We start from the raw sequence: 18,547 nt of genomic DNA, 5'->3' as shown, positions 1-18,547 counted from the left end.
GTCATGATTTATCTTTCAAGAAGATTTACAAAAATGTGAAGGCCAGTCCCCTAAAGACAAGTCAATCTAATGTTCCCCAGCTTTAGCTTACCATGGATGGGCCTTCTTTGAGGAGGGTCTATGCAGCTGCTCTTTTGAGGGCTTTTAGGATGCATAGAAGCTGGCTCTGAAAGGATGCCTTTAGGATACTGTGGGAATGATAGCCAAATCATGTCAAACAAGTGAGTATTTTAATCTATCACAATGTCTTTGCTAAAGGCATATACAGTGGTGCCCCGCAAGATGGGCGCTCCGTTTAACAATGAAACCGATTGACGTTGATGTTTTTGCGACTGCAAAACGATGTTCCCTATGGGGGAATTTCGCTTTGCGATGATCGGTTCCCCGATTCTCGCAAAGCGATGATTTTTAACAGCTGATCGGCAGTTTCAAAATGGCCGCTGGGTAAACAAAATGTCCACCTGCTGTTTTATGCGACGGATTCCTCGCTGCACAGGCAGCAAAAATGGTCACTGGACGGTGAGTTTCCAGCCCACAGGGATGCATTAACCGGGTTTTAATGAGTTTCTATGGGCTTTTAAAAATCGCTTTATGACGTTTTCGTTCTACAGCGATTTTCCTGGAATGAATTAACATCGTAATGCAAGGCAACACTGTACTCCCTTTAGAGCACTGGTTCTTAACCTTGGGTTACTCAGGAGTTTTGGACTGCAACTTCCAGAAGCCTTCACCACCAGCTGTCCTGACTGGGGTTTCTGGGAGTTGCAGTTCAAAAGCATCCGAGTAACAAAGGTTAAGAACCACTTCTTTAGAGCAATGGGTCTGAGAAATCAGACATGAAAATGAAACCCATGTTTATCTGCCATTGACAAATCATACAATGAGAGCAGGACAGTTTGCAATATGCAGAAATGGCCAGGTTCATGCAAGGATGAACAGACATATTTTTTTCTCTTAAGAGAGCTCCACGTCTAATGTTCAGTTTGAGTCTGAGTTCAACAGTCTACCCACTAAACTTCACTGGCTCTCACAATACACCTTGATAAGGAGCTAATAGGTGCTCCGTTTTAGCCAGAAATATGGCATGGGGCAGTCCTGTTGGCTAGAGCAGCAGTTCATGCTAAGTTAAAAAGTAACATGTCAAGGTGAATTTGAATATTCTTGTTTGGGAGAAGTGCTAGGGAAGATTAAGAGAAAATGACATTTCCGTGAAATTTCATGAGAATGGTATGGGGAATCATCCATGTCTTAGAGAATGGGTAATTTGTCTTATCTACATTCCCAGTTTAGTTCTGGACATGAGGTTGAATGTTCAAGTTATTCAGTGCTTAATGCTACACCAGAAAGCATAATGCTCCAAAGTAGACATGGCATATTAGTATTAGTATCCCTGGGGATACGAACAGTGCACTCACCGTTTGCCACACAGCACAGAGCTCTGTTGTCGTTGTTATGCCAATCGTGGAAGACACCCAATGAGGCTCTTCCCTGCCTCCCCGTGCAACTTATCACTTTGACATGGGGGCAGGATGGGGAGTCAGTCTCCCTACTCAGCTGATGAGTGCTGAGTGGTGTCCGCTGCACAGGGAGGTGGGGAAGAGCCAGCCCGGCTCCTTCCAAGATTGGTGCAACAATGACAGAGCTGAGTGCCATGCAGTGAACGATGAGTGGACCAGCTGGTTCTGGGGGGAGGGAATGGGAAGGTGCCATGATTCATATGTGTATCCCCAGGGATATGAATATAATAGTCATGTCTACTCCAAAGGGTAGAACTGCAGTGCATGTTTTAATGCTATATATTTCAATGTAACAAGGCAGTTTTAGTTGGGCAGATGTTGGGTTATCATTGATAAATTCCTTCCTTCCTTCCTTCCTTCCTTCCTTCCTTCCTTCCTTCCTTCCTTCCTTCCTTCCTTCCTTACTTACTTACTTACTTACTTCCTTACTTCCTTACTTCCTTACTTACACTTTTAAACCACCCATTTGGTCAATATTACATATAACAACACTGTATGCCTTTTGACAGTGTAAGGTAAAGGTTCCCCTTGACATTTAGTCCAATCGTGTTCGACTCTAGGGGGCGGTGCTCATCCCCATCTCCAAGCCGTAGAGCCAGTGTTTGTCTGAATACAGTTTTGGTGGTCACATGGCCAGTGCGACTAGACACGGAACGCTGTTACCTTCCCACCGAGATGGTCCCTATTTATCTACTTGCATTTGCATGCTTTCGAACCGCTAGGTTGGCGGGAGCTGGGACAAGCGACGGGCGCTCACTCCGTCGCGTGGATTTGATCTTACGACTGCTTGGTCTTCTGACCCTGCAGCACAGAGGTTTATGCAGTTTAACCTGCAGCGCCACCACATCCCTTGACAGTGTAAAACAGTGCATATTTACTCAGAAATGAGCCCACTGTGTTCAGTGGAGTTTATTCCTGTCTCTGGTGTGCTTAGGACTGTTTTTTTAAATGTTTCAAATAGAGATGGGCATAAACTGCTGAACCAGTGCTTCATGCCAGTTAGTTCCTCCGCCATACAGGTGTTCAGCATTTCCCGTCCCTGCCTCCTTCAGTGGGTGCTCACTCAGAGGCAGTGGCCTGGCTTCCCTGCCCTGCCCCCTCCTCTGAGGGGGCACCTGCCAGAGGAGACAAGGCCGGGAACCACCAAAAACTTGTTTGGCCGAGAAAGAAACCAACACACAACACCGATTTGGCAGTTTGTGCCCATCTGAAGTTTTAAACATTCTACGTTGGCCTGAAAAACTAAGTAACTTCTTCAAAAATGATTAGCATATTAATATATGTTAAGATGCATTTTTGTTCACACTTATTTGAGAATAAGACGCAAGTAAGTCAGCATGATTTTTTTTTCCAGGTATTCATGTTTCTGATCCCACTGTGGGTTCTAATGTTACAATGAGCTTCACCTCAAAGTAGTCAGTAAGAGAATCGTGAAGGATCTTCCACTGAACCCAGGAGACTTTATTCTAAAGTAAAGATTTAAGATGCATGCATAAGATTGGGCTGCATATCATTTTGGATCAAAATCAGGTTTTTTTGTTTTTTTGGTTTGAATTCTTGTTTCTGAACCTTAAGTATTTTCTTATAATACATTTTTCTAGCACAACCCGTATGAGGGTGAACAGCCTGCTGATTTTTTTTAAAAAGCTGAAAATAATCTGTTTCATAATTTTCATAAATTGATCAATTTAATAACAGCATCCATTCAGTATAGAATGCTTCATGCATCCTGATAAGTGGCTAGGTTTGTATTACATTTTATTGGCCAATTCAGCTACATTTTTAATTGACTTTATGCATTTTGATTTTTTCAAGGGTGACACATTCCCCGGCAAATAGCTGGTGTAGGATTGAATTTACTCCTATTCTATTGACAACTAAATTTAAAGCTCTATAGCCACTGGAAAAAATCAATCTAAATTGGGGGAGGGAGATTGTGGTGTTGGGATTAAGTTGGGCTCATTTCCCCAGAGGCCTGCCTTACACACTGATTATGAAAGGCTTTGCTGTTTGCTGTTGATGTTACATTCAAACAGGATATTAGGCTTTGTACTGGGGCAATTTTAGGTTTATTTCAGGAGCTGATACACATTTCTGTGGCCTTTGAAGCCCTTTACAACTGGAAAATCAGTACCGCGTGGAGTCATTATTCTTTCCACCCAGATTCAATATAGATTCTTGGTGCATGGCTTTTACTGCATTGTTTTGGTTTACAGACAGAAGTGAGCAGGCACTTTTAATGAAGGGGCTTCAGAGTATGCGGCCCTCCCGGTGTCTTTGGTCAAGAACTTCTAAAATCTTTCACCAGTAGCTAACTCTGACTAGGGTTGGTGGGGGAGTGGCAGTGGTACCACATCTAACACATTCCAGCCCAGCTTTAATGGTGGCCGTTCAGCCAGGGTGGCCCTATATTTGCCATTGGTCAGTATCTCCTCATTTCAGAGTATGCTTTGTCCATTGTGTTGCTGCTCTTGCTGCTACACCTGGACCTTGGCTGCCCCCGCAACAACAACAACAACAACAACCATCAACCACCACCACTCTGAAGAGTAGTTGGTTTTGTACACCATTCCCCAGAGCAGGCTATTTTCCAAATGCCTGGGTCTGAAGAAAGACCCCCTCAGAGTCAGGCAATTGAAACTAGCCAGGCCCGCAGAGACCTGTGTGAGCTCTGAGGTGTGCCAGTTCTGCTTTACACAAAGTCCTTCATCTCAGGCACAGGGAATGGGTGACAGTGGAAGGAGCCGTGGGCTGAGCAGGACCACGGTGCCTCCAGGGAGTTGTCACGGGGAGTGGTGGCGTGGGTGGTGCTTCCCTTCCCACTTCAAGTGGTAGGAGGGCCTTGTGCTGCCCTGAACCTGGCAGAGGTAAGAATATCACTTGTGTAACAATTGGATGGTTAGGAGCATTTGGTGTGGCAAAGATGTTCCAACTAATGCTGGTGAATTCACTGACGGTGGGGAGGAGAGTTTCCTTCTAAATGTGACTTTTTCTCTTTTTTTGGGCTAAACAGGTCTGATGCTCAGAGCTTTTCTCCTAGGATTTTCTTAAGACTGTTTACATTCACATCATTTTAAAGAAGTACCTATCACTGGGGCTCCAAAGAGCCATTTAGGATTACAGAATGGCTTGCACTAACCCAGTGATTAAAAAAAATGTTCTGACTTTGAATGGCTGGCCTCCATCTGCAACCTGGGTTGAGAGAAAACTTGTTTAAGGGGTGGGAAGAGTCTAAAGCTATGATCAACCTGCTCCCTGCCTTTCCAGTTACCTTGTTCTCCTACCTATTCTCCACAGTGAAACACTTTGAAAACCTTTACTATTGCCAAGTAATTTAAGAGGAAGTGAGTTTGCTTGCGGCTAAATAGAGTTTCGCTGAATCTGTGCTTATATGGCGAGATTGTGCAAGGTCACTAAAGTCATAGCATCTGTTATCTCACACTATTCTTCTTCCTTTTTCCAGATCTGTCTGGTTGTTCATTGTCCTCTGAGTTTGTACTACTCCTTTTTGTGTTCCTTCAAAGAAGAACATTTATTTTCCCCCCCACATTTTTAGAGCAAGTTTTTCTTCTTCTTCTTTGATTCACATTGTGAAGCACTGTTATTTTCCTGCTAACTTCATTCATCTTATTTCATTTAGGGAAACACTGGATTAAACTTACATTAAGTCTCCTAATTAGCTAAGCATATATATCATTTACAATTGTGCCTGAACTTTAGTTTAACTTCATCAGTCATGAGGAATTTCTGCAACAACAGTACCAATGTGCATGGTACCCATAGAGCCAGAGGGAGGCAGACTGGCTTGCTTTCACTCTGAGTAACCCTTGTAGGAACCACTAATTTAGGTGAGGCTGGACAAGCAGATTCAAGATGGTGATCATGGAAGCAAGACTGCTTCCATTGTCAGGAGGGCCTTGCTTGATCTGAAGATGGAGCACAGGCAGGAGGCAGCGAGAGCACATGGATGGAGGCAGCTCCTGAGATAGAAGGTGAGGAACCTGTGCCACCACAGAAAAGGCAGAACATTGCCTGAGGTCATACTGTGGTAGAAGTCGATCCCAGGACTGCTCTCTGCCTTCTTTGTAGGTAGCAAATATGCTGGGATAAACAGGCAGCAGACCACAGCCTCAGCAGTCTTTGCAAGCATCTGAAGCATCATCATCAACTGGCCTTGTTCAAGAGGGAAGGAAAGGCCAGGCAGGAAAGGCAAGACCCATAAGGTGGGAGAAAGAATACTGAACCCCCTAGTAGCTGCTGCTGCCACAGCTGCCACCACTGTTCCCATTCAGTGCCACGGCAAGATGCTTAGGCAGATGAGGATGGAGGAGATGGATGGGAAGGACTGGGCTGCAGGGTAGCTGCCTCCAAGGCCAGTCCAATTTACTAAACATTTTGATGAGATAGTGGCAGTGGGTGGCCAAGTGGTCGTTGTTGGTTCTTCTGCGCAAAATTCCAGCTCCAAACCCTAGGGTGAAAGGGTGCCTCCATTCCTATGGGACCAATATTAATCCTGTATGAGCACAAGGTTACACCATGGGGTCTCTTCCAACTCAACAGTTCTGTGTCTATGACTATGCAGACTGTGCCTGTCAGGAAAGGCTGTTCCACTTTGATTTAGCTGCCAGCAGCTTTGCATCCTCACTCGCCTGCCTTCCCATTTTGCCAAATACCTCTGCTGCCCAAGGCCCGCCTATTTGCCTTCAACACTGGCCATTACACTGGATGCTCTTAGCTGGGCTCTTTGGTGTAGTACTTCCCATCTCTGAACCTTTGAGATGCTCTTAGGGGAACTAGCATGGTGCCTCCAAAACTGTGCCAGCCTAGAAGGATATCTTGGTTTGACTTGACTGATGTGCCTGCTGGTCTTCTCAGCTTGATCTCTTCTCCTGCTAGCCGTCCTGTCTGCCTACCTGTGTCAGCCACTGTTGCCTGTTTTGTTTCTGTCCATTGCTCACCAAGCTGAAAATAAGCCAACCTTTTATCACTACTTTTTGGTATTTGCTGTACTATGGGAGTACTTGACATCTGAATCCCAATAATGTACTTTGGAGCTCTAACATATTGCTATAAATTAAGAAGACTATGCTTGCCTCAACGTTTTGCTGCCTGTTACTTTGCTCTGCCTCTTTGGCTGTCTTCCCATCCAGGATTCTCTGCTTTGGTCCACTATGTGTGTGTGTGTGTGTGTGTGTGTGTGTGTGTGTGTGTGTGTGTGTGTGTGTGTGTGTGTGTGTGTGTGTGTGTGTGTGTGTGTGTGTGTGTGTGTGTGTGTGTGTGTGTGTGTGTGATCAGGATGACATTTAGCAGAATGTGCATGGTGTTTTTTTTTAAGCATTGTTGTTTAAAAGGTAAATTTAGTGGTGCCTGACTTCAGCAAGAAATCAGAAGAAGACTGAAACTAGAAAGGGCAGCAATGAAAGAATTAGAAAAGATCATCAAATGTAAGGATGTGTCACTGAAGACCAAAACCTAGACCATCTGCATTCTTATATTTCAAGTCACCACACACTCATATGAGTGTGAAAGCTACATAGTTAAGAAATCTGACAGGGGGAAAATTGTTTGGAATGTGGTCCTGGAGGACTGATTTGCAGATACCCTGGACTGCCAGAACAGCAAACAAATGGGTCCTAGATTAAATCAATCCTGGAGGCAAAGATGATGAATTGAGGCTGTCTTACTTTGGGCACATCATGAAAAGGCAGGATTCTCTGGAAGGTTGGGAAAGGTTGAAAGCGGCAGGAAACGAGGAAGACCAAATATGAGTTGGACTGATTCCCTAAAGCAGTGGTCCCCAACCTTGGGCCTCCAGATGTTCTTGGACTACAACTCCCAGAAGCCTACACCACCACCTCTTCTGGCCAGGATTTCTGGAAGTTGTAGTCCAAGAACATCTGGAGGCCCAAGGTTGAGGACGGCTGCCCTAAAGGAAGCTATAGACTTGAGTCCACAAGAGCTGAGCAGGGCTGTTGAGGAGAGAACACTCTGAAGATCACTCATTCATAGTGTTGCCATAAGTCAGAAGTGACTTGACGGCGCATAACAACAACAAAATGTGAAACTACCTGGAGCTAGATGTCCAAAATTTATCAGGATTTAATCCTCTCTTCTGGATCTATCATATTTCAAGGTTTTATACAAGTGTGTGAAAAAGCAAAAAGGGTACTGGCATTTTGATTTTCCAGTGTGTGTGTCAATGGAAGAATTTTTGGTCTGTATTTTTCAGTCACATTTTGGACTCAGGGTCTGGATTGAATCATATCTGATCCATATCAATCTGGATTGAACTGGGTGTGAATTTGGAATCATGGAGTTGAGTTGTCAACTGAATCAGGAACCCTTACCCAGCCCTAGTTTAGAGTTTAGCACTATGTTGTGTGATGAACAAATGTTGTTACTGTTATATGTAGCAATGAAATATCGGTGTACTTAAGGGTGAGTGAGCATTATTAATGTCTTAAGTTTGTATCATAATATAACATCCTCTAGTTTTCTCTCTCAGAAATGCCTGTGCTTGTTTACAACCCATAACTCAATTCAGTATTATTTGTATTTGTATGAGGGACAGACTGAGGGTGGAGAGAAAGATTGTGTGATGACAGTGTACTGCTGAAGGGAAATACTGAAGATGGTTACTCAGAGAGGTGAAAAGTGCTTAGAATTTATTTTTAATGGGTGAAATGAATATAGTGTACATATAGAAACCACAGGGGATGGGTGAGGATTATCACAGTGAGTAACTTCAGCAAGTAGATGAAGATCTTTCTCTCCAGACACGCTTTCTCTTAGTGAATGGCTGTCTGAGATGAATTTTTAAATGGAGGGCTGTGCCTTGGTTTGAATCTGTTCTTGATTTTGTTTGCCATTTTAGTGTGGTATTTGATTCTTTAAAAATATTTGTATATTTAGCTTTTAGTATTGTCTTTTAATGATGTAAGTTGCCTTAGGTTCTTTTTAAGGAGAAAGGCAGTCTAAAAATATTTCAAATAAATAATTAGCTTCCTCCATACAGAGGGGCTGCACTGGACCCAGCTACCCATGGAAGAAGATGGGCATCTTTCTACCACCCCTGTGTCAGACAAAGGTGTTCTATCCAGGTGAAATTGGCTGGCAAACTGTATGGTGCATTCCTGCTGTAGAGGATGCAATCCAATAGAGGACTGTCCTTCCACAGGTCTTCAAATAGAGAGCTGCTCTCTGTAAGGCAGGACACATATCCATTCTAATTGTGTATGAGGATCATGGAGTTGGCAAAGACTTTGTGAAAAATGATAAGCGTTTGGGATGGGTGTGCAGGAAACCAGAACAGGAAACATGATGCAAGTATTTTCTAAAAAGCAAAGGGAGAATGAACAGAATCATTTATGACACTGAAAAACTGTGTCTATTGATGTCCTTTATGCCTGCTTAGGTCCAGAAGAGTGTTACAGGTAGACAAATTCTAAATATCTATCACATTAATTCACATTAAAGTTGACAACAACTGCCATACCTCATGTATCTTCCTAACAAGTAAACTGGACTTGATGTCTCTTTCCAGTGTATAAATATACTTATCTTTTTGCAGAAATTCTCCCATCTCTCTGATTTATTGGAAATGTCACATTCCCAGGGGGTTTCAAAAGGCAACAGTTCAATAAACCAGTCCAATATCAGAAGTCCAGAAGATGCAAAGAAGAGCTTCATGGCACAGTGGTTAAACCACTGTACTGCAGCCAAAACTGTGCTCACGGCCTGGGGTTCAATCCCAGGTAGTCAGCTCAAGGTTGACTCAGTTGTCTATCCTTCCAAGGTTGGTAAAATGAGTACCCAGCTCGCTGGGGGGGGGGGCAATGAGTAGCCTGCATAATTAACTTATAAACTTCCCAGAGAGTGCTTGAAGCACTATGGGGCAGTATATAAGCAGGATACTTTGCTTTGCTTTTTGCTTTGCAAAGCAGATACCAAAGCCAAAACACAAACCGTAGTCAGCAGTCAGAGTCCAAAGCCAGGGGTTCAGAAAACAAGGTCCAGGATAAGCAGGAGCATGGCTGCAAGCCAAAGTGTTTGACTTATTGCTCCCACAAACTTGCAAACCTTGAGTGCAGATTTTATAGTAACAGCAGTCATCTAAACACCTCATCCTGCTAATACTCAGGGCTGGTCGACCTGACGTTCCTACGGGAAGCATTCATGCGGACTTTGGATCTTTGTGTCATGAGTCCTTGCCGAAGCTTCTCCCTTACCCTGGCTACTGGGGGAGGAGAATCTGGTGGTGATTCAGCTGTTTGCAATTCTGATTGCCCAGCATTCTCGTCAGCTGTAATTAACCCCTCAGATTCCAGATCTTCTTCAGCAGAACTCATGACAAGAAAACACAAAGCATTGCTGTTTTCAAAATCCAGCCAAGCCATTACGTTGTGTAAAAGTTCAGCACTGGATAAATTTTTGCAGAGTCCTGTCTCAAATCTGTCCTTTTCCGATGGGCAACAAGGAGAGATTCTGTTTTTGATATATGCAAAAAAGAAGAGGGCTGTCATCCATTTAAAATAACCCTTGACTATTAAATATGTGAATTTTAATTGAACACATGATTACTTGATTATCTATCCACACCTGTGTACATGGATAGTACAACAACATGGAGGACAAATCATTTTATCAAAAGGAATTAACAGTTTTTGATAAACTTTGCTACCTAATAACAAGGTGCATTTTAATTTGATGATTTAAAAACTTTTAATGAATCAAATGGTTTATCTGTACAGCTGTCTGGAGTGGGTTGGTGCAGGCTAAATAGGATTGGTCAAGAAATTACCTACAACCACATCCGTCACTGTGGATGTAGTGTATGTTTGCTGCTCTAATAGGGTCTAATTAAAAAAATAGAGTTTGCAGAGGAATCAAAGAATTGTTTAATTTGCCATTTTCACAATATTGGAAATTCCCATTGGAAAGAGCATTGACAGCTAGAAGGGTTGCTTTTGGTTCAGTTCCAGTAATCAGATGCAGTGGAAATAAACCAAAACAGAGCAACCCTACTCACATCAAAAATGTAGAAGTTCCTGACAGGGTCTCAGAAGGGTGTGAATAGGACCTCTCTGGGGATGGGCTGGTTTGTTCCATCAAAGACATCATCTGATCCCCATGTTTAGTAGTGAACAGCCTGTCCTTGCAGTGGAACAAACAGCAGGGTAAACATTCATGTATGTCAGCCTCTAATGGACTAAACATGATATAACTGGTCTGCTTGCTCTTAGGAAATATTTGGGTTTGGGTAGGCATTCTTCTGAAAGGCAAGACACAGAGGAAGGGATTTCTACTATCTTCCTTTCTCTTGAAGCAGGAAAATGTGGAGCCATCCAGATATTAATGGATGACAACTTTCATTTGTACTAATCAGCGTAGCCAATGATGAGGCATCATGGCAGCTACAGTCAAATAAGGGGTAAAGGGCCATGTTACCCACACTTTCCTAAGTAGTTTGGCATTTTATTTCTAGTTTGCTTATAAATAAACTATTTATAAATCTTCCATCTCCTTATATTATTCCATGCTGCTGGACCTGTTTTAGGTCTCACTCCAATGCTACTTACTTGGGAGTACAACAGGACTTATTTCTGAGTCAGCATGCAGAAGATCTGTCAGTCAGCATTTTTTTTTCCAGTGCCCCATTTGAACCTGATGTCTCTAAGCCACATAACATTGCAGGGCAAATTAATATCTGTTTCTCAGCAGGAAACTGGCTAACGAAGTACAGCAAATTTCTGCTCTTGGAGCTAAACTGGTTTGTCCTTTAGGCGGTGACCTGTGTTAAAGTAATTGATGACCAGCTTTAAATTTAATGTCCAATCAATTGGCTCCATTGATTAATCCCTCTGTCTCCTCCCCATTCATTCCATGCTCTTAGCAGTGAGGCCTGACTTTTTTCCCCCAACAGCAACATGCAATGTTATTGTGCCATGAACAGAAAGGATGTCTCAAGGAATGTAGAAACATTATAGGGTCTTAGGTGGAAAGAACGTTTTGATCTGTTTGGATCTTTAGTAGTTAAAAATAGTCAACAGAAAAATGATTAAAGAAGGCCCATTTCCCCTCCAGATGCCATTGAAAAGAAGCTCTGCATAATGCCATTTAAAAGAGAGCTCTATTGATTTTGTTTGACCTCCAAACAAGCTGCAGTCAGAATGATATTCTCCCTGTTGGGGATGATTCAGAGTAATGCTGAAGAGTTCACATCTTCAGTCAGATAACCTTACGCTGAAAGAAAATTTGGTCATGGAAGAGCTCTGAAATTTTTTACTGTCCCTATCTCCCCATCCCCTTCTGTTTCTGATCCTCTGAGCCATATTGTAGCTCCATAACAATTACACTGTGTGTCAGCTAAAGCTCTTGCCATTGGCCTATTGAAAGTACACAACATTGTTGTAATAGACATTGCTCTTTAGTAAACCAAGACCAGACTGCCATCATACACACACACACACACACACACACACACACACAGAGAGAGAGAAAGACAGACAGACAGACAGACAGACAGACAGACAGACAGACACACACACACACACACACACACACACCTCCCTGAGAATTCTACAGAAAAGCTTGTGTATTTACCAGTCCGGTGGCTGCTCGCCCACTGCAATCTTCACTTTGTCTTTTGGGAGATACTAGCCATATGGTAGATCCAGCATCCTTTGTCTCCTCCTCACCATGATTACTCCTTTCCTGTCTACAATCACTCTCCCAGTGCTATTAGACTGGAAAAGGTTTTGTCACTTGCATTTAACATCCTGGATTAATTCAGACCTCAATTTTAACCCTTCTATGATAGATTGGATTTCACCAAAGGGACCATTATTTAGCAAAATATGGATCCGTCTCATAAGCATCTCACAAAAATGGGCATATTTATCTGTAGCAACTGAAACCTATCCTACCGAGAGAGTGGTTTTTTAAAAAAGGGACATCCTTTCTTAAATTGATGCATTGTTTCAGTTGTCTATCAGAGTCACAGTCCTCAGAGTTATGCGCAGTTTTCCATAAAATGAACAAGTAAACAAAACAACCTGGTGAGATTTGAGAGCACTATTAAAGAGTAACAAAACTGTTTATAGCAGTAAAAGCCCAGTGGAACAGAAATAAGGGAGAAGGAAATAAGAAAGTAAACAAGAAGAAACCAGTTTCACTGTTGTGAGAGAGAATTTCATAACTGGAGTGCCATCAGTAGAAAGATCCTGTCTGAAGTAACAGTCTGTCTTCATGGTGCAACCATTCCATAATACCCTTGCTGATAGTTGTAAAGTACTGGTATGTTGATATGGAGGGACGCAGTTCTTCAGTTACCATGGCTATGAAGTAGTGGCAGCTGGTAACAGATTTTGTGAGATAGTGTACCCACTTTACCTCACAAGGAGAAGGGGATGACAGAGGACGAAATGGCTGGACAGTGTCACCGAAGCGACCAACATGAATTTGACACAACTCCAGGAGGCCGTGGAAGACAGGAGGGCCTGGCGTGCTCTGGTCCATGGGGTCACAAAGAGTCAGACATGACTAAACGACTAAACAATGTACCCACTCTGGGTTTTAGTCCAAACCTTTGAATTTATCCAAAGTGTCAATCATTTTAAGGGCACAGGATTCAGCACTTTGGTTAGCTCCTTTTAACATATGATTAAAGCCTCCAATGAATTAAGCACCTTCTTGCTTTGGAGGGAGAAGGAATATATATTGCAGTGCCTGGTGTCAGTGAAGTGGACTGGAATGAGACATTTTCAGTCAGATGACTACAAAGATGTAGCACAGGTAGTTAGGAGCTATAATGCCAGGTCTGAGCAAATTATATCAGACTCCGTAGAAAATCTATCTGTCTTTCAAGTCTATGCTCCAACCACGGATGCTGAAGACAAATTTGAAAGCTTTTATGCTGACATCCAGACATGCTTATAATCATAGGTGACTGGAATGGGAACAAAGTAGGGAACAAAGCAGAAACATGTTGTTGGAAAGTTTGGTCTAGGGGACAGAAATGAAGCAGGAGTAGAGTTCTTAAAAGCCAACAATCTGTTTATTGTAAATGCATGTTTCAAGCAACCAAACAGACAACTGTGTGCATCGATATCACCAGTGGGTCAATATAAAAATCAAATAGACTATGTAATTGGGAGCAGCAGATGGAGAAGCTGTATTCTCTCTGCCAAAACAAAATTGGGAGCAGTTTGAAGTATTGCTCATGAACTGTTAATATCCAACAGTAGAGTAAACCTGAAAAAGAACACTAAAAGAATCATAGTTCCAAAATAGACTTCGAACAGCACTCCTGATTAATTTAAAGTCCACATAAACAGCAGATTTCCATTACTAAATTCAATTGATGGCGAACCAGAAGAACTGTGGATTGAAACCAAAGATATAATTAGAGAAGAATGCAAAAAGCTAATTCCTGTAGTAAAATGAAAAGAAAAACCTAAATGGAAGAAACATTTAAAATTGTAAGGGATGAGTGGCAAACAAAATTAAAAGGTAACAGAAATAGGGTCAGAAGCCTGTACACAGCTTTTCAGTTACTGCCCATAAAGACAAAGAGAACTTTTATAATAGCTAGTATTATTGCTTTGCATTCGATCCCAATATTTTTGTATACTTCTGTATATTTATATATTTTGATGTTTTCTTTGTGGCTGATCTTTTGACCATAATAAAGTTTTATCTATCTAATAGCTAGTACAAAAAAAAAAAAACCCAAGGGGAAAAAAAGATCACAGGAAGGTTTGTAGTTCTTTAGAGCAGTATTATATTTTTATTAAGGAGTAATGATAATAACACTAGTCTAGCTGGATTAGAGTGTAGGACACAGATTACCAGTGAAAAACAGGTTGGCATTGCACCAGCTTCTCGTACTTTCCTTATGTGGCAGAATATTATGATCTAATTCAGTGGAAGTGTCCACCAAGATGCTCTCTGAATCTGTGGTCATTGTTCCTGAAAGGTATATTTTTAATTCACACTCATTTCTCCCTTATTTGAGTTTCTTAAATGCAGTGTATCCCTCATGGGCCATCTCTTCCTTAGCAATTACTAGATCCAGAAAGCTACAGAGATCAGTCATTCACATGAATGCAAGTTAACTTTTAGATTTTTATTTTTTTGCTCATGCACACAGACTTTTATACAGAAAACAAATACCTTCTCCCCTTTGATTTCTTTCTGCCCATGGTTTGTAGATTAATGCACAGCATTTCAAGAGACGTTTGATCTGAAAAATTATTATACAAATGGGATAGTTTAATAGATGGTTTAGGGGAGATGAACAGTAGCAAATTGTAATGCTGGTCTTCTGAGTATCATTTGAATATGCTAAGGGATTGAAAGCATAAAGTTTGGTGGTTTTTAAGAAATGTTTTATAATTGCCAAATGAAAAAGGGCAATACACTGAGAAGTCTTTTAAACAGTCTATGTATTTCCTAATGTGATATTACCATGATGTTTATATAGATCAAAACTATTCCACTAAATGATTTGTTACCTGTACACAGAGGACACCAATACTATAATATTAAAAGATCAGGACCCAGTGGGTCAGATCCAAAGTCCTGTGAATGGACTTCTGTTCAAAGAATGAGGTGCACCGCACTAGACCTTGTTCCTGTGTTGTGCTACTATATTGTGTATTTTCTCTCTCATTTCCCATACAGGGAAACATTTGCCAGATCCAGGACCCTGTATTTTGAGTTACTTTTTTTCATCCCTGTGCCATCACAAAGCTATTTTCGTTTTGAATAATGAATCAAATAAACTCTGTGTTCCCTTTTTACTGTGTTTGAATTGTTGGCCATGCTTCCCTCCCAACCCCCTTTACTCCACAATTAACTGAGATCCAGATCCATAAGAATCTTTCCTGCTGTTGCATACTGCAACCTTAGTTTCAGGATAATTTTTCACTTACCTGGATTTGGGGGAAAAGTTACAATGAGCTCCTTTGAGCAAATATACAAGCATGCATATTCCCATTAGTAAAATGAATCATCATAATTTCATCTTTTACTGGAGGGCACAGAGTAATAAAACCTGCTTACCATACAGAGAAAATAACATCTTTTTACGCTAGGCACAGCTTGTAATCTGAATTCAACCGATGCTTTTATGCACCCATCAAATTCTCCCTGATTAGATTCTGCTTGGAGCGCTCACAAGCGCAACAGTGTGTGACCTTGGAAAGTCTTGCTTTTGGACAGTGTCGAGCCTGGCACATAGGGAGATTGATGTGGGAAGAGAGAATACAGTGGTGCTGAACACACACACACACCCCCCAGCCGATGGAGGAGAGCCACTAGTGACTGAACTCCTCAAGACGGATTGGCAAAATTATGCAGAGCAAATACACATCAATCGAACCTCTGGCCAGACCATTTTCAAGATGGAAAACACGATGTTCTTCCCATGACTTATGTTCCCTGTTTTCATAATTTATTGTTTTCTCACACGTAACTCACCTTCTTCTTCTTGTTTGGCTTCTCCCTTGGCAGTGAAAATAAAGGGGCATCCTGTCAAATTCCAGATGCCTCTGGACTTTCTGCCTGGCTCCCTTGGCTGAGTGGAATCAAATGTATTTTGGATGCTCAGTTGGAAGTCCAAAGAAGGCCTCTGTCCTTAGGTCAATTGCCATACTCCAGTTGGGCCTGCAGGCTCGGTAACCTCCTGCAGCTCTCAAAATGCGACTCTGGCCCTCAAAACCTAGCACAACAGAGCATCCTGAAATATAGCAATATACTGGACAATATTTAAGGTGCCTGGCAGCAATGTAGTGGCACATTGTGATTTGCAGGTGCTTATCATGATAGTCCCCATGGCCATTCCCCACCCCCCATCGCAGAAAAAAAAAAGTTCACCAACACAGGCAGCTTTGTTAGTCCACACCAACAAGTTGGCTCTGGAAACTTTTATTCCCACCAAGGGCAGACCTTCTGTACAGCTAATAGGTTTTCACTGCCTCCTCCAGACTGATCCACCCCCAAATACTGTGCACAAAAGAAATAAGTTACGAAAGTATGTTGTTACTGGGAAACTCCATTCCCCTCCCCCCACATGCCCCCATCACCACTGCAATGAATGCTCAGAGGGAAAAGGGAAGCCTATGGGATTAGTACCAGCCCTGCTAATCAAACAGTCAGACACTGACAATCAGAGCCCTTGCTGCATTTTAACAACACTACCTGTTCTGAGCAAGATTTATTGATTGATTGATTGATTGATTGATTGATTGATTGATTGATTTGATTTGATTTGATTTGATTTGATTTGATTTGATTTGATTTGATTTGATTTGATTTATATCCCGCCCATCTGGTCTGGTCGACCACTCTGGGTGGCTTACAATAAAATATACAATAAACCATAGAATATACAAAAAAATACAATAGACCATAAAGATTCAACATACAAACTGTGGCACATACAATAATATATATGGAAGTTTAAAAAAAAAACTGGACAAAAGTGTGTCTTTTAGTAACAGACACAAAGTAGGCAAAGCTGTGACTTATGCACAAACCTGACAAGTCAGTTTCTGCCTTTACAGAAGAGACTTACACTTATGCCAACTTTGATTCCTTATGTTCTAGCATCAATATGAACAAGTGATTATTATATGAAAATCTGTGCAGCAGGCCTAGAAAAATTAAATCCCTCCCTTCTGTGCAAATTGTTTTGCTGTCTATACACGCCGTTCCAGTGGATAGTATTTCTACTCAGTCCAGAATACCGCATGAAATATTTTCTGTAAATAAACGTCTCCAGACCTGGTCTGCAATGCACAGCGGGAAGCTACTAAGAAAGATGAATATCCTGCATAATGGAATCTCATGAAATTCATGAATACAGATTGCTTTTCCTGGTATAAACATAATGTCTCCTCATTAGTAAAGATTAATGGGGTTTGACATAGGACTGGACCTGCTATTTGGTAGAGTGGGGCAGATACCTGAGGTGGTGGTTGCTATGTGGTGGCAGCAATGCATTGGGAGTGCTGAATAAACATTCACCTATCAGACCTGTTGACTTTTGAACAGGGAATAGGGTGCTCTTGTAGTTTTTTTGCCTTGGGTAACAAAATATTTTGGGCCAACTGAGAACACACATGGTGAAGAGGGGATTACAGAACCATCTTGCCAGTTGGGGCTGATAAATGGTGAAGACACCAGGCTAAGCAGTACACTATATGAAAATATAAAAATATTCTCATGGATTCTAAATCTTTTATAGAGAGGAGGAATGAGATCTGACAGTTGCATGGGGTGGAGAAAGTGCTAAACACATTAGATAATTTTTGATAGAAATTATAGCAATCTTGTTTGCGTTCATTCTTTGCTCGATTAGGGGATCATTTTAGAAAACTTGATTTTTTTAAAGAATAAAAAAAATGATTGCCACATATCGACGTGGAGGGATAGCCATTAAATTAAGCCTGCTAAACTTTGACTGTATGCTGCCTGTAATTTCATTCAACATGGATTTCATTACCATGGCTGTAAACCCCAATCCCCGTGCTATTCAGAGATACACAAGGGTGCGTACATTCAGCTAAAAGCACTGGTCTTCAAACAGCTAGTAGAAAGACTAAGGCAAGTGAACGTTGCATCTTACCTAAAGAAGGGCCACTTTGGTGGCAGCTTTGGTTGTCTGGGTAGAGTATTTCCTGAAAAGTGAAGGAAGAAGGGGGTGGCTGGGTAGTGGGATGATCAGAGGCCCAAGACACCAATGTTTGTTCATCTCTTCAAGAGTTATGTAGCTTTGGGGGAGGAACCTGTGGTCCTTCAGATGTCACAGAACTACAACACCCGTTATCTCCGACCCATCCTGTCTGGGGCTCATGGCGGAAGGCATTCAGCCTCTGGAAGTCAACAGGTTCCCAACCCCTGATGTAGCTGGGACATTTTAGCAGGTGTGTGTTTTCCTGTCCCTGTTTACAAAAGGTTCGTTTCGTTTCGTTTAGTCGTTTAGTCGTGTCCGACTCTTCGTGACCCCATGGACCAGAGCATGCCAG

General features: G+C 41.9%; 1 protein-coding gene across 1 annotated transcript in view; it reads left to right on the top strand.

Moving 5' to 3' along the window:
• Window positions 1–18,547, top strand: part of FGF18 (fibroblast growth factor 18) — a 148,600-nt gene that overhangs the window by 83,658 nt on the left and 46,395 nt on the right. The window lies entirely within an intron of this gene.

Source organism: Pogona vitticeps, chromosome 1 (genome assembly GCF_051106095.1).
Source record: "Pogona vitticeps strain Pit_001003342236 chromosome 1, PviZW2.1, whole genome shotgun sequence".
Lineage (NCBI taxonomy): Eukaryota > Metazoa > Chordata > Lepidosauria > Squamata > Agamidae > Pogona > Pogona vitticeps.
This window is presented reverse-complemented; position numbering and strand designations above follow the sequence as displayed.